This window comes from Narcine bancroftii, chromosome 6 (genome assembly GCF_036971445.1).
Source record: "Narcine bancroftii isolate sNarBan1 chromosome 6, sNarBan1.hap1, whole genome shotgun sequence".
NCBI lineage: Eukaryota > Metazoa > Chordata > Chondrichthyes > Torpediniformes > Narcinidae > Narcine > Narcine bancroftii.
The window spans coordinates 12572720-12587769 of record NC_091474.1 but is presented as its reverse complement, the minus strand read 5'-3'; the positions used below and the strand labels follow the sequence as shown (position 1 = coordinate 12587769).

Here is a 15050-nt window from a genome sequence, read left to right as displayed (position 1 = left end):
TTTCACAAAATTTCCTTTAGTCCACTGTCAGACAGACAAAGATTCACCATCAGCAGAAATTTCCCAGTGCCTCTTGTAGTCAGAGAAAGAGAAGCAAAAAAAGAGTCCCCAGAGTCACTGAGTGTCCATGGATTCACCACCAATGCTCCAGTTACACAGCCTTCAATCCAAACCATCGGCAACCCGAGCAGCGGGGCTAATTTCCTTGCGTTTACCACATATCCTGCTTCCCGAGTGAATATCTCACAATTTTCCTCCTTGCACTTAACTTGCCACCTTCCTTCTCATATGCTTTGTCTGTCTATGTACCAGTGGTTTTCAACCTTTTTCTTTCCACACACATACCACCTTGAGTAATCCCTCTGCCATAGGTGCTCTGTGATTAGTAAAGAATTGCTTAAGATGGTATGTGAGTGGAAAGAAAAAGGTTGAAAACCACTGTTTTAATCGTCCCTAATTGACTCATTATGTGCACGGTTTCATAACTCCAAAGGAAATGGGCCAATGACAGTTTTTCTCAAGCAAAATGTTTTAGTAATAATTGGGTCTCAACCTTCCTTTCCCACTCACATACCACCTTATGCATTCCCTTACTAATCACAGAGCACCTGTGGCACAGGGATTACTTAAGGTGGTATGTGAGTGGAAAGAAATCTTTGAAAATTACTGCTCTATACCTTTTCAGACTCCGATGTCCTCCTCTCAGCTTATTTTCCCTTCTGGCTTTGTTCCAGAAAACTTGGATATGCAGTAAAACCCACAGTATGCGGCAATTATGGGGATTGGTAGATGCTGGACAAGTGAATTTTTCTGTTGCTTGAGATTGCATGTGGCATGGATTGGCGAACTAACAGCGAGGCACGCCAATTTTATACTTCTGTATTTTTTTACCTTTTTATTTTCAGTAATTTGTTGCTGATTGCTTGAGGCTGCCAGTTGCTCGAATTCCAGATCTCCAGGGCGGCACAGTTGGTATAGTGGTTAGCACAACACCAGCGATCAACACAGAGGTTCATATCCCTTGCTGTCTGTAAGAAGTTTGTACGTTCTCCCCGTGTCTGCGTGGGTTTTTCCCGGGGGCTCCAGTTTCCTCCCATCCTTCAAAATGTATGGTTGGGCAGCATGGACTTGTGACCCGATATGGCCTGTTACTGTGCTCTATGTCTAAATTTAAATTTATTATCAGGGGTTTTACTGTATGTTGCAGTTTGTCTTTGTATCCAAGTCATTAATAGGCCAGGTTGCACTGGAGTTTATCCAACAGTTCAATAGGGTATCACTTACAAACTGCAGTCTGCATTCCGACAAATTCAGGATTGCAATAAGGGATGCGTTAGAGGTCAGGTTCATATATCCTTCAACACTGGGTCCAGGAGTGATTCCAGATTGTACTGAGTCAGGAGGCCAGATACATTTCGTGTCTGGGGCTGCTGTATTCATTAAAGCAAGAAGTGAACTGAAGCAGTTTGTTTTCTTAGTTTCTTTGTTTTTGGATTAATTTGTATGAGGTAAAGTATTTTAAAATGCATTTGTTCATAAATAATTTCATTGTTTCAATTGTTTAAATGTTTTGAGCTTTGGAGGGAAAAGGAGGTGAAAGGGTTTTTGATATCTGTAGGTAATGCAGAGACCAGGCCAGAGCTTTTTAGGATTACTTGTTGCTTGTGGACTGCACTGAAATGAGCACAACAGCAATGCCTCCCACCTCTGGGATATTGGGAGCCATCCAGCTGCAAATCATAAGGCCAGTGCAGGTCCCACAGTAGGTAAACACAAGGCACAGTTTTGCCTATTTCTTTATCTGCTAGTTGATGAGACACAAAGCTAAGATCTCTGTTAACCTGATTGACAGAAGCCAAAAGGGATCACATGACATAGAATCATAGAACACTGCAGCAACAGAAACAGGCTCCTCTGGTCTATAGGAAACTATTTTTCTGCTTAGTCCCACTGACTTGCTCCCACACCCTATCCCCCCATATAGCTCTCGACCATTTGTCTGTCCAAATTTTTCTATGTCTAAATTTACCAATTCATCTGGCAGCTCGTTTCACACTGCCACCACTCTCTGCATGAAGAAGGTCCTCCTAATGTTCCTTTTAATTCTTCCCATTTCACTCTAGCTTTTATCTCACTTAACCTCAGTGTAAAAAGCTTGCATGTATTTACTCTGTCAAAACCCATCATAATTTTGTATACCTCTACCAAATCTCCCATCATTCTTCTGCATTTCAGGGAATAAAGTCCTAACCTGTTTAACCTTTCCTGCAACTCAGTACTTCAAGTCCTGAAAACATCCTTATAAATTTCTTCTGCCCTCAATCAAACTTATTGATATATTTCCTGTAGATTATGCCCAAAACTGCACACAAATTTGGACTCACCAATTTCACAACAATGACCCAACTCCTCTACTTGATGCTTTGATTTTTATGATGGTCATTGTGCAAAAAATTCTCTTTATGATCCTATCTACCTAAGATGCTACTTTCATACAATTTCATAATATGTATTCCCAAATCCCTCTGTTCCATCTCACTCCTACCATTTACAGTGTATGTCCCTCCCCTTGGATTGTCCTTCCAAAGCAAAATACCTTACATTTCTCTGCATTAAATTCCATCTGTCATTTTCATCCCATTTTTCCAGCTGGTCCAGACAGATTGATGAAACCTTCTTCGTTGTCCACAACACCTCCAATCTTTGTGTTACCTGCAAACTTGCTGAACCAATGTACTACATTTATCATCCAGATAAACAACATTAGACCCAACACAGATCCTTGAGGCACACCACTAGTCACAGGCCTCCAGTCAAACACTGCAACTCTGGCTTCTTCCATAAAGCCAATGTCTTATCCAATTTACTGTCTCATTGTGAACACCGAATAACTGAACCTTCCTCCCATGCATGTCCTGGTCAAATACCTCACTAAAGTCCACGTAGTCAACATCCATGGACTTTCCTTCATCATATTTTCTGGGAACCTCTTCAAAAATTAGTTAAACACATCCTACCACACACAACGCTATGTTAACTATTGCTAATCAGACCCTGCCTATCCAATCTCTTAGAAATTCTAATAAATTACTGACATCAGGCTCACTGGTCTAAAATTTCCTGGATATGTTTTGGAGCTTTTTTTAAACAACATGAGCTACACTTCGTTCCTCTGTCACCTCATCCATGGCTAAGGATATGTTAAATATATCTGTCAGGCTTCTTCAATTTCTACTCTGGCCACCCTAAAGATCTGAGGGAATATCTTGTCAGTCCTTGAGGATTTATCCACCCTAATTTGCTTTAAGACATCAAGTACCTCCTCCTCTTTAATCTGTCTAGGTTCCATGACCTCACTGCTTGTTTGCCTTACTTCCGTAGACTCTGTGGCAGTTTCCGCCATCTGTTTTGGCTCCAAACATAACTCACCACTCTGATCTTGAAGACCAATTTTGTCCCTTACTCTCAGGCTTCTGTATCTTTTTCCAGACAGAACAGAGTGAAGAAGCATGGCCTTGGTGGTGGGGGTTCTTGAGGATAGAGGCTGCTTTTTTTAATGACATTCTTGATGGAGCGAGGAATAGTGCCCATGATTTTGCAAGCCAAGTTCACAACATTCAATGGCCTTTTCCTGTGTTGAGCATTGGCACCTCCATATTAGGCAGTGATGCAACCAGCCACAATGCTTTCTACCATACCCCTGTAGAAGTTTTCAGTGACATAAATAATCTCCTCAAACTGCTCACAAAGTATGGCCTCTGGCAAGCCGTCACCTGTCCTGCATCATTCCCTAATAGGAGATCCAGCATTGCACTCTCGAGTTGGTACCTCTAAATATTATTGAAAAAACTTTCCTGCACACAACTGACAAACTCTAACCCATCCAGCCCTTTCACAGTGTGGAAGGCCCAGTCAATATGTGGAAAGTAAAAGTCACCTCTTTCACAACTTTGTGTTTCCTGCAGCTGAGTGCCAACTCTATAGATTTGCTATCTGATTCTTGCTGACTATTATGTGGTCTTTAATATTTATGTGGTCCTATTATTGTGGTCAAACCTTTCCCATGTCTCAGTTCCACCCATGTAGCCTCAGATTACGAGCCCTCTAGTCCAGTGATTCTCAACCTTTCTCTTTCCACTCACATACCACTTTAAGTAATCCCTATGCTATCGGTGATCTGTGATTAGTGAGGGATTGCTTAAGGTGGGATGTCAGTGGGAAGGGAAGATTGAAAGCCACTGCTCTAGACCCAATTGTCACTGAAATATTTTGCTTGAGAAAAATTGTCATTGGCCCATTTCCTTTGGACTTATGAAACCCTGCACATAAGTCAATGGTTTTCAAACATTTTATTTCCACCCACATACCACCTTAAGCAATCCCTTACTAATCACAGAACACCTATGACATAGGGAATACTCAAGGTGGTATGTGAGTGGAAAGAAAAAGGTTGAGAATCACTGCTCTAGTCTGTCCTGTCTGAGCACAGCTGTGACATTTTCCCTGTCCCATAATGCCACCCCTCCCTCTTTCACCCTCCTGCTCTATTGCGTCTTGAACATTGAGGTGCCATCCTGCCCCTCCTGCAACCAAGTTTCATGTACGGCCACAATGTCATAATTCCACATCCCAATCTATGCTCTAACCTCAGTCTTTCCTACAAGACTCCTTTCATTGAAATTGAAACATCTGAGAACATTATTCTCACCCTGCACAACCTTTTGATTCCTGCTTTTCAATCTTTACATAGTCTTTTTTCACCCCCTCTCCACTGTCTGTTCCGGCGCTCTGATTCCCATCCCCTCCAAATTTAGTTTAAACAGCAAACTTCCCTGTAAGGATATTGGTCCCTCTCCAATTCCGATGCAAACCACCTGGCCAGTACAGGTCTCACCTTCCCTGCAAGAGAGCCCAATGATCCAGAAATCTGAAGCTCTCCCGCCATGTATTAAGCTGCATTGTACTCCTAGATCTAACCTCATTAGCACATATATGGGTCGCAATTCTGAGATCACAACCTGGTAAGTCCTGTTCTTCGACTTAGCACCTAATTCCCTGAACTCTCTTTGCAGGACCTCATCGCACTTCCTCCCCATATCCGTACATAGACCACAGCATCCGGTGTACACTCTTCCTCTTGAGAGACAATCAGAGACATCCCAGACCGTGGCACCTGGGAGGCATCATACCATCTGGAAGTCATCCAGAGTTCATCCAGTTAACAGCTACAGTTCCCTAACACAGCTGGATGCATTTCTCACAGATGAAGTTGCCTTGGAAATGCTTTTAGCTTCCCTGACTATCCACATACTGCAAGAGGAGTATATCCATGCCCTGGCTGCCATTTATGAAATTTCTTTTTTTTTCTTTGGCTTGGCTTCGCGGACGAAGATTTATGGAGGGGGTAAAAAGTCCACGTCAGCTGCAGGCTCGTTTGTGGCTGACAAGTCCGATGCGGGACAGGCAGACACGATTGCAGCGGTGCAGGGGAAAATTGGTGGGTTGGGGTTGGGTGTTGGGTTTTTCCTCCTTTGCCTTTTGTCAGTGAGGTAGGCTCTGCGGTCTTCTTCAAAGGAGGTTGCTGCCCGCCAAACTGTGAGGCGCCAAGATGCACGGTTTGAGGCGATATCAGCCCACTGGCGGTGGTCAATGTGGCAGGCACCAAGAGATTTCTTTAGGCAGTCCTTGTACCTTTTCTTTGGTGCACCTCTGTCACGGTGGCCAGTGGAGAGCTCACCATATAACACGATCTTGGGAAGGCGATGGTCCTCCATTCTGGAGACGTGACCCATCCAGCGCAGCTGGATCTTCAGCAGCGTGGACTCGATGCTGTCGACCTCTGCCATCTCGAGTACTTCGAGGTTAGGGATGTAAGCGCTCCAATGGATGTTGAGGATGGAGCGGAGACAACGCTGGTGGAAGCGTTCTAGGAGCCGTAGGTGGTGCCGGTAGAGGACCCATGATTCGGAGCCGAACAGGAGTGTGGGTATGACAACGGCTCTGTATACGCTTATCTTTGTGAGGTTTTTCAATTGGTTGTTTTTCCAGACTCTTTTGTGTAGTCTTCCAAAGGCGCTATTTGCCTTGGCGAGTCTGTTGTCTATCTCATTGTCGATCCTTGCATCTGATGAAATGGTGCAGCCGAGATAGGTAAACTGGTTGACCGTTTTGAGTTTTGTGTGCCCGATGGAGATGTGGGGGGGCTGGTAATCATGGTGGGGAGCTGGCTGATGGAGGACCTCAGTTTTCTTCAGGCTGACTTCCAGGCCAAACATTTTGGCAGTTTCCGCAAAGCAGGACGTCAAGCGCTGAAGAGCTGGCTCTGAATGGGCAACTAAAGCAGCATCGTCTGCAAAGAGTAGTTCACGGACAAGTTTCTCTTGTGTCTTGGTGTGAGCTTGCAGGCGCCTCAGATTGAAGAGACTGCCATCCGTGCGGTACCGGATGTAAACAGCGTCTTCATTGTTGGGGTCTTTCATGGCTTGGTTCAGCATCATGCTGAAGAAGATTGAAAAGAGGGTTGGTGCCAGAACACAGCCTTGCTTCACGCCATTGTTAATGGAGAAGGGTTCAGAGAGCTCATTGCTGTATCTGACCCGACTTTGTTGGTTTTCGTGCAGTTGGATAATCATGTTGAGGAACTTTGGGGGACATCCGATGCGCTCTAGTATTTGCCAAAGCCCTTTCCTGCTCACTTTCCTACAGCCGACAAGGTTGTCATCCTGGGCGACTTCAACGCTCGTGTCGGCAAAGACTCAGAAACCTGGCCAGGAATCCTGGGCAAGCATGGCGTCGGCAAGTGCAACGACAATGGGCGCCTCCTGTTGGAGCTCTGCGCAGAACAGCGGCTTGTCATTACAAACACCCTTTTTCAGCAGAGGGACAGCCTTAAGACCACCTGGATGCATCCCCGATCCAAACACTGGCACCTCCTGGACTACATCCTGGTGCGAGAAAGTGACAAACGAGATGTGCTCCACACCAGGGTCATGCCTAGCGCGGAATGCCACACTGACCACCGGCTGGTTCGCTGCAAGCTCAACCTTCACTTCAAACCAAAGCCCAGGAACAATAAAGCCCCCAGAAAGAGGTTCAATGTTGGAAACCTGCAGTCAGACGAAGCGAGAAGAAACTTCCAGGCAAACCTCAAAGCAAAGCTCGACGATGCAATCCACCTCACGGACCCGTCCCCTGAAACCCTCTGGGATCAGTTGAAGACTACCATACTGCAATCCACTGAAGAGGTACTGGGCTTCTCCTCCAGGAAAAACAAGGACTGGTTTGACGAAAACAGCCAGGAAATCCAGGAGCTGCTGGCAAAGAAGCGAGCTGCCCACCAGGCTCACCTTACAAAGCCGTCCTGTCCAGAGAAGAAACAAGCCTTCCGTCACGCATGCAGCCATCTTCAGCGCAAACTCCGGGAGATCCAAAATGAGTGGTGGACTAGCCTCGCCAAACGAACCCAGCTCAGCGCGGACATTGGCGACTTCAGGGGTTTCTACGAGGCTCTAAAGGCTGTGTACGGCCCCTCACCCCAAGTCCAAAGCCCGCTGCGCAGCTCAGACGGCAAAGTCCTCCTCAGCGACAAGATCTCCATCCTCAACCGATGGTCAGAACACTTCCAATCTCTTTTCAGTGCCAACCGCTCAGTCCAAGATTCCGCCCTGCTCCAGCTCCCTCAACAGCCCCTAAGGCTAGAGCTGGATGAGGTTCCCACCCTGGATGAGACATATAAGGCAATCGAACAACTGAAAAGTGGCAAAGCAGCAGGTATGGATGGAATCCCCCCAGAAGTCTGGAAGGCTGGCGGCAAAACTCTGCATGCCAAACTGCATGAGTTTTTCAAGCTTTGTTGGGACCAAGGTAAACTGCCTCAGGATCTTCGTGATGCCACCATCATCACCCTGTACAAAAACAAAGGCGAGAAATCAGACTGCTCAAACTACAGGGGAATCACGTTGCTCTCCATTGCAGGCAAAATCTTCGCTAGGATTCTACTAAATAGAATAATACCTAGTGTCGCCGAGAATATTCTCCCAGAATCACAGTGCGGCTTTCGCACAAACAGAGGAACTACTGACATGGTCTTTGCCCTCAGACAGCTCCAAGAAAAATGCAGAGAACAAAACAAAGGACTCTACATCACCTTTGTTGACCTCACCAAAGCCTTCGATTTATGAAATACAAAAAGGGAAAAAAGACATACTGCCCTTACCTGTGCCTTCTTGCCAAATCCTGTTTTTCCTCCATAGGGCCATCAGACCTCAACTCCTATACCACCACCACAGCCTCTTTTTGCCAAAGCCTCAATTCCCCTAACTCTCCCCACTCACACAACAGCCTTTCCCAGTTATTCTGTCCATCAGCCAACCCTTAATCTTGTTGAACGTGTTACCACGATAACTCTCTTCCCTGACTGAGAAGGCCTCATTATGAGAAAATATACATGTCAGCAGAGACATGGAATAGCGGGGAATTTTTTTTTGTGTCAGCAGAATTCAGATTATGAAATAAGCATGATTCAAGTGTTTAGAATTCTGAAAGGATGACACAAGATAGAAAAAGTGCAACGTTTTTAGTTGTTGATGGGCTTTTTTTTAAAATTTAAATTTAGACATACAGCACAGGCCATTTCAGTCCACGAGCCTATGACACCCAATTACACCAAATTGATCTACAAGCCCCCAGTACATATTTAAGGGTGGGAGGAAACCAGAAGCCCTGGGAAAAAACCCACACAGACATGAGGAGAATGTGCAAACTCCTTACAGACAGAGCGGGATTCGAAAGCAGGTCCCAATCGCTGGCACCATTACAGCACTTCACTAAACAGTACGCTAACCTTGCCACCCTGGATTAAATGTGAGAGATATAGAATAGTGGATGGAATTACAATTTACAGGGGATTGTGACATTGGAATTCATCCATAGGGTCAATTGCTGAGACGGAAATAATGTCAACATTCAAGATTAAATTAGAAGGGAAATAAAGGAAAAGGGGGTTGAAGGATAATTGAAGCATCCCAACTAAATATAAAAATCAAATGATTGGATTACACAGAGGTAACGCTGATGCTGGAATATTTGAATTAAAAGAAGTTTCAATTTTATAGCATTTTCTAATGTGTACTTCTATTGTTGCGTACTGGCAAAAAAGTGGCATCCGTCCTATTTCATTGACAATCCCATCATAACTATACTTGTCAAATACAACATCTAACATCCACTTTTGATTGTGAACAACTCTCTTATTTATCCAGCGCTGGTCTCCCACACGCTGTAACCAATGCATTTCAACAACAAGAACAGTTACTACACAAAAGATCACAATTTTAATCTATCCCCATTATAACCGGAACAAGACGAGGATGCTTCATTTCTTTTCTTTAAGCAGCTCTCTTGTCTACCTGGAACTTATTTCACTGTGCCCTGTGGCTTACAAAACAACAACTGATGAGATGGAAAGCTTTTTTTTAATCTAAGGGCAAAGATAAAAGTCCTTGCCACCATCATCAGTCTGCAGTCTGCCGATAGATAATCAGTGCTCATTCTACCAGCCAACTTCCTACGGTCCAAGATAGTTTATTTGAAGCTGTCAGTGTATTTATGCTTTCAAAACCAAAGTGCTTCATTAACCTGTGCCTTATCCTGCAACTTCTTCCTCACCAATAGTCATTAAGGAGAAGAATCTGAGTTTTTGTACTTATAACCAGTATTTTGCCTGTCACAGCTAATCCACAAAGCTGCCTCGATTGAAATGTTTTCCTGTAACTATTATTTAGTTTCGGGCCTCACACAAAGCATTATTTAATGCGTTGAATTCCCCCCAATGTGGCATCTCATCTATGAGTGAATAGTGGTTGAGCTGGATGCCATTCAGCTGATGTCTGTTAGTCATTGTAGAAATTTTACCATCAATCTGTATGCAATGTTAATTTGATGCCAGTGCCAATGCTTTATCAATCATTGCAGTTAGTATGATTTCTTAAACACACATGACTGAGCATATGTTCAAAATCTGGAAGAAGGAAGAAAAGATATGTTGGTGGGAAGGTTTTATCATACAGAGGGAAGTTGCAGGTTTACCTGAGAGGGTAACAGAAAGGTTAGAAGTTGATTTGACAGGTTAGAACGCCTAAAGAGATGTATTGCGGCAAAAGGGTGAAGAGAACATTTCAGTTAGTGTAGCAGTTAGCGTCAGCGATCGGGACCAGGGTTCGAATCCCACGCTGTCTGTAATAAGTTCGTACATTCTCCCCATGCCTGCGTGGGTTTTTTTTTCCCACCCGGGAGCTCTGGTTTCCTCCCACCCTCCAAAGAGAACCTTGAATTGGGCAGTTCGCGCTTATTGGCCGAAAGGGCCTGTAACTGTGTTGTATGTCCAAAAGGAAAGAAAATAAAAAGAGGAAGAATGTTGTGGAAATAGGAAAGGAGACTCATTTCTAAGTTAGAAGTCAAACAAATGAAGAGAAAGGAAAATTTAGTTAGCCTGATGTTGCAGAAATTACTTGTCTAGATTCATACTGGGAAATAATTTGGAGAAGGAAAGGTTGTAAAGTCAGAGGATCCCTGGTAGGATTATGATGATTCAGTTAGGGTGAAATTCATGTAGAACGATGATAAATTGCTTTCACGATTTAGAGATCAATAGTGGCAGGTGTCATCTAGAAGCAGTTTGACAAGTTATTGGAGGAGACAGCAGAGGAGATATTTGTCATGGGAACTGGAATCTACGAGGTGTGCAGAATTTCAGAGAAGAGAAATTAAATAACTACAACTTTGAAAGTTGTCAGCAGCAGGGATGAGAATAGTGAAAAAGGAACCTGAGACTGAAGAGACAGGGAAAGCGGTTCACTGTTCAGTGTCGTGGTGACAAGCTGCTCAGAGCTGCTAGGATTTTAGGATTGGAGCATGGGAACAAATGGAGCATGTGGGAAATTACTGAACACTGAGCCTCATCAACTTGAGCATGCAGAAGCCACACAGAATGTAAACAACCATCAGCTGCTGCACCACCAGGGGCAGCCTCTCCTGCCACGTCAGAATCCTCTGAATGCCCATTGGAGCTGAAGCTAGACATCCTAAAGCTCAGAGGGATGAGAATAAGGACACAACATCTGAGTAGATCTAGAGTGTGGTGTAGAACCCCTTATCTTACTGGCCAGAGACATTTGAGAACTTGAAATCTAAAATTATGAGGAAATCCAGTGATCTTTTGGAAGAGGAAGTCCACAGCAATCAATTCTTATGATGTATGGCAGAACTTTGATGATCCTCACATCTGAGGAATTCAAGAGTTGACATGTTGTCTGAGCAGATCTATTAATTTGAAGAAGGCAAGGAACAAATGAGGTCATAGGGTGGGCAGAAGGCTTAGCAGATGGAGTTGTAAAGCAGCAGATTTATCTTGTGGTTAAAATGCAACCAGCATTGGATCTGGTGAGTCCTAATCAGTGAAAGAAAGGAGACCATGGAGAAAATGCAACAGGTAGCCAAAGATGTGGGAGTAACAGGATGTAAGGTGAAGAGTTCAATGCCATATAGGTAGATCAGAATTGAATACATTGTCTTAATCCGGGCTAGTGCCAAAAGTGCAAACTCAAATGGTATCTTCATCCTCACCGTCTTCTTGTTCTGCCACTATCTGCTTTGGTTGTTGCTCTTGACTTCCTGTCAGGTCAATAGCACTGTGGTCAGATTGCGATGACTGGTGGAGGACATTAAGAAGAGCATGTTTTCTCTCTTTGCATCTTGTAAATTAAAATAAAAAATGGGTTGAAGAGAAGGTGGGATGTGACAGAAGGATTAGATATGAGGATGCTGTCATCACCTTTGGTTTTAACCTAGTTGTTGTATTGAAGGTGACCACAATCTCCTCTGTACATCTAAGGTCATACGCCTGCCCCTGTGCTCTGCAGAAAGCTGCTTCAGTGTATGAGTCAGTTTATTCCTACAAAATTAAAGAAAGTGTGTATGGGAATGGTACTCAGTATGTTTGGTGATGAATGTGTCTTGGATGAATAATTGTATATTAATCTTTGGTGTGAGGGCTCACCAATGACAGCTAAATGTAGGAATGATAGAGATTGGTAATAAGTGGACCATGGGGTTGCGGTCATTGACTGGATAAGATGCTTGAAGATGTATTCACTGAACTTAACCAGTCACAAAAGTCAATGAACTGTTTGTTCTGATATATCCTGATTTCAAATCTTGACCTGAATATTCCTTTTTTGAAAAGAATATATGGGTCAGCACAACATAGAGGGCTGAAGGGCCTATGTTCCATGCTCCCACTGCCCATTGAGAGATTGTTCAAAGGACCTTCTAGTCCATGGTAGATAGATATCTCCCCAGACAATGGCATTAAATGCGCTAAAAATTTAGCAGCTGTTGAATGGGAACACATTTCAGAACTGAGCTAGAATGTTGATTGAGCTGCACCTACATAGTCATAAAACACTAACAATTAGGGATGAATTTCCAGGCAAACCTCTATCCTCTACTTTGGCCCACTTCAGTGCTGGGAAATGATGAAAATTTCCACAGCAAAAGCAATATTTTAGTGTTTCCCAAAACCTGTCAGCCTGTGATGTACCACAATACACTTTCCCATTGTGATAGCAAGGCTGGCATTGAGTCATGGAGATTAACTTTATGTATTGCACAGTGTGGGTCCCTTGATAAGATGAGCAGCTAGAAACAGTGTAGATGATTTTGTGCCATAGCAGGTCAAATCTACAAAGACATTGCTGGTATCAAAAGCAAAGGGAAGCAGTTCATCCAATGTTGTGATTTCAATGCCCATTTAGTGGGGGAAGGACAGGAGCATTGGTATTGGATTTAACTTTCATACTTTCAAAGATGCGGGTTTATATTCCCTACCAATGTGTAATACCCGATTGACTATATTAAACATTAGAACATAAAAAAATTGGAGTCACTGTAGACCATCTGGTCCATCAGGCCTGCTCTGCCATTCAATAGCATTATGGCTAATCTGGGTGTGGACTCAGCTCCACCTATTTGACTTTGCCTCATAACCATTAATTCCCCAAAAATACACATTTATAGTCAACAATTTTCTTCTGCCCTTTTTGTCCTGATCACCTTTAGTCAATTTGACTGCTATCTGCTCCAAACTATTTATTGTCAATTTCTCACTCTACCTTATCATTCTCCTTGGTTCAGTTTATCCAGTGCTACATTTCCAGTTCAAAGTGATCCATGTTTGGGCTTGTGATTAGCTTCCTTTGCCATTGCTTTCACTTTATCCCCTGTAGTCAACACCCTGACATTGCCACACTTTATTTATCGCAGCATCCTACTCAATTCTATCCAATTTTACTTCTGATTTTTTTTTCTTTCTCATGAAGGGTGATCTTACAGAGAAATTATCTAACATCAGATTAAACTGAAAAGTTTGCAGAGGCTGGAATTGTAGTGCAAAATACACAAAAGTCCTGGAGACACTCAGCATCTACTGGAAGTAAAAGTTTGGGCCAAAGTTATGACCAAAAAGCAGACAGGTGCCTTTTTATTCAGACATGTGCCTACATTTTGCTCACAGCTTGACAATGGACTCTGGCCCAAAATGTTGGTTACCCTTTACTTCCAAGAGATGCTGCATGATCTGCTGAATTTCTCCAGTATTTTTGTGTATTATATATTTAATATTAAAATATGTTATTTGCTACAACCACTTGGAATTAGGCCGTCTGATCATCAGTCTCAACTTGATTCAAGTTTAGGATTGAAAATTGAAAGGATAGTATAATTAAATGCACCACAGGGTTCCCAATGTGATACATTTTCTCCTTTTTTCCCTGTTTCATAGCCTCTTAAAGCACAATCTGGCTGAGAGAACAGTATTGATCAAGAATATCTCTGTATCCTCCAACAATGGTAGGGCTGTAGCTTTCTGTAATGAGAGGAATGAATGGGGAAGACAAGAGAATATTTTGGTTTTAATGGTGTAACATTCAACCATGTTGTTATATTGTAAAGTATTTAGATTGTTCTCAAAAGCACATTTCATAGAGCATGTCTTGAATTTTGGAGAATATTGTGTGAGCTACAAAAATAGATAATGTTTTGATACAGTGAGATTTATCCATGTGCCACAAAATACCCCTGAAGCTCACAACGAAGTGTGATTAATGTACAGGCCTACATCATTTTCCATAGTATTCTGGGAGATGCATTGGCACTGAACAATCTGTTCCTTTACGTACCCTTGAACAAATCCTCACATTATAAATCTCCATTGATGTTAGATTGCCGAAGCTTGATTATGAAACACCATGTCCTTAACAGAGTGATAGATAATCAATATTAATACCTCTGTCAAATCTAAACTGTTTGCCTGACACAATTAAGAGTGCGTATGTAATATGTGTACATATATTTTGTGTAACTTAGCAATATGGAAGCCTTGATTAATTAATTGGTTTAGCTATTTCACAAATCAATATAATTCAGACAATATTCAATATGTAATCACGTAATGAAATGATACTTTGAACCTATGTGTAAATTTGTGTTTTATTGTGGGTGCATGCGTGTGGGCATGTGTGTGGGTGTGTGTGTGTGCAAAAATATTGTCTGTAAAATGTATCTTCAAACTATCCAGTGGAAATGTCATTGAGCATGATGGTATATATGTTACTACAAGAACAAAACACGTGCTTTGCTTGTAATGTATTTTACAAATAAAACTCATGGATTAAATGAAATATTTTAATCCATCAATGGGAGAAAAGTTGTGATATAACTGAATTTCACTTGCATTTGGTGCCTTGTGACCTTTCTCATGAAAAAGCAAATGCAGATTACATTTGCTTCATTATCAGGTCTCTTAATGGGTTCTGTCCTGATGGTCTTGAAATGAATTAATTTTAATTTAAAGATGAGTTAAGTCTGGACAAAACAAAATCACTTCAGTTTAGCTGTCATCTGTGGGGAGCTGCAATTTGTAAATTATGGTCCCCTTTGAAAATAAAAGAAATCATTTTTTACAAATTTGGACTACAATAATGCCAAATTGTGTA

At 42.6% G+C, this 15050-nt stretch overlaps 1 protein-coding gene across 25 annotated transcripts in view; it reads left to right on the top strand.

The window, feature by feature from the left end:
* The window catches only part of ptprt (protein tyrosine phosphatase receptor type T), a 1055968-nt gene that overhangs the window by 947815 nt on the left and 93103 nt on the right, over positions 1-15050 (top strand). The gene's annotated exons all lie outside the window — the stretch shown is intronic.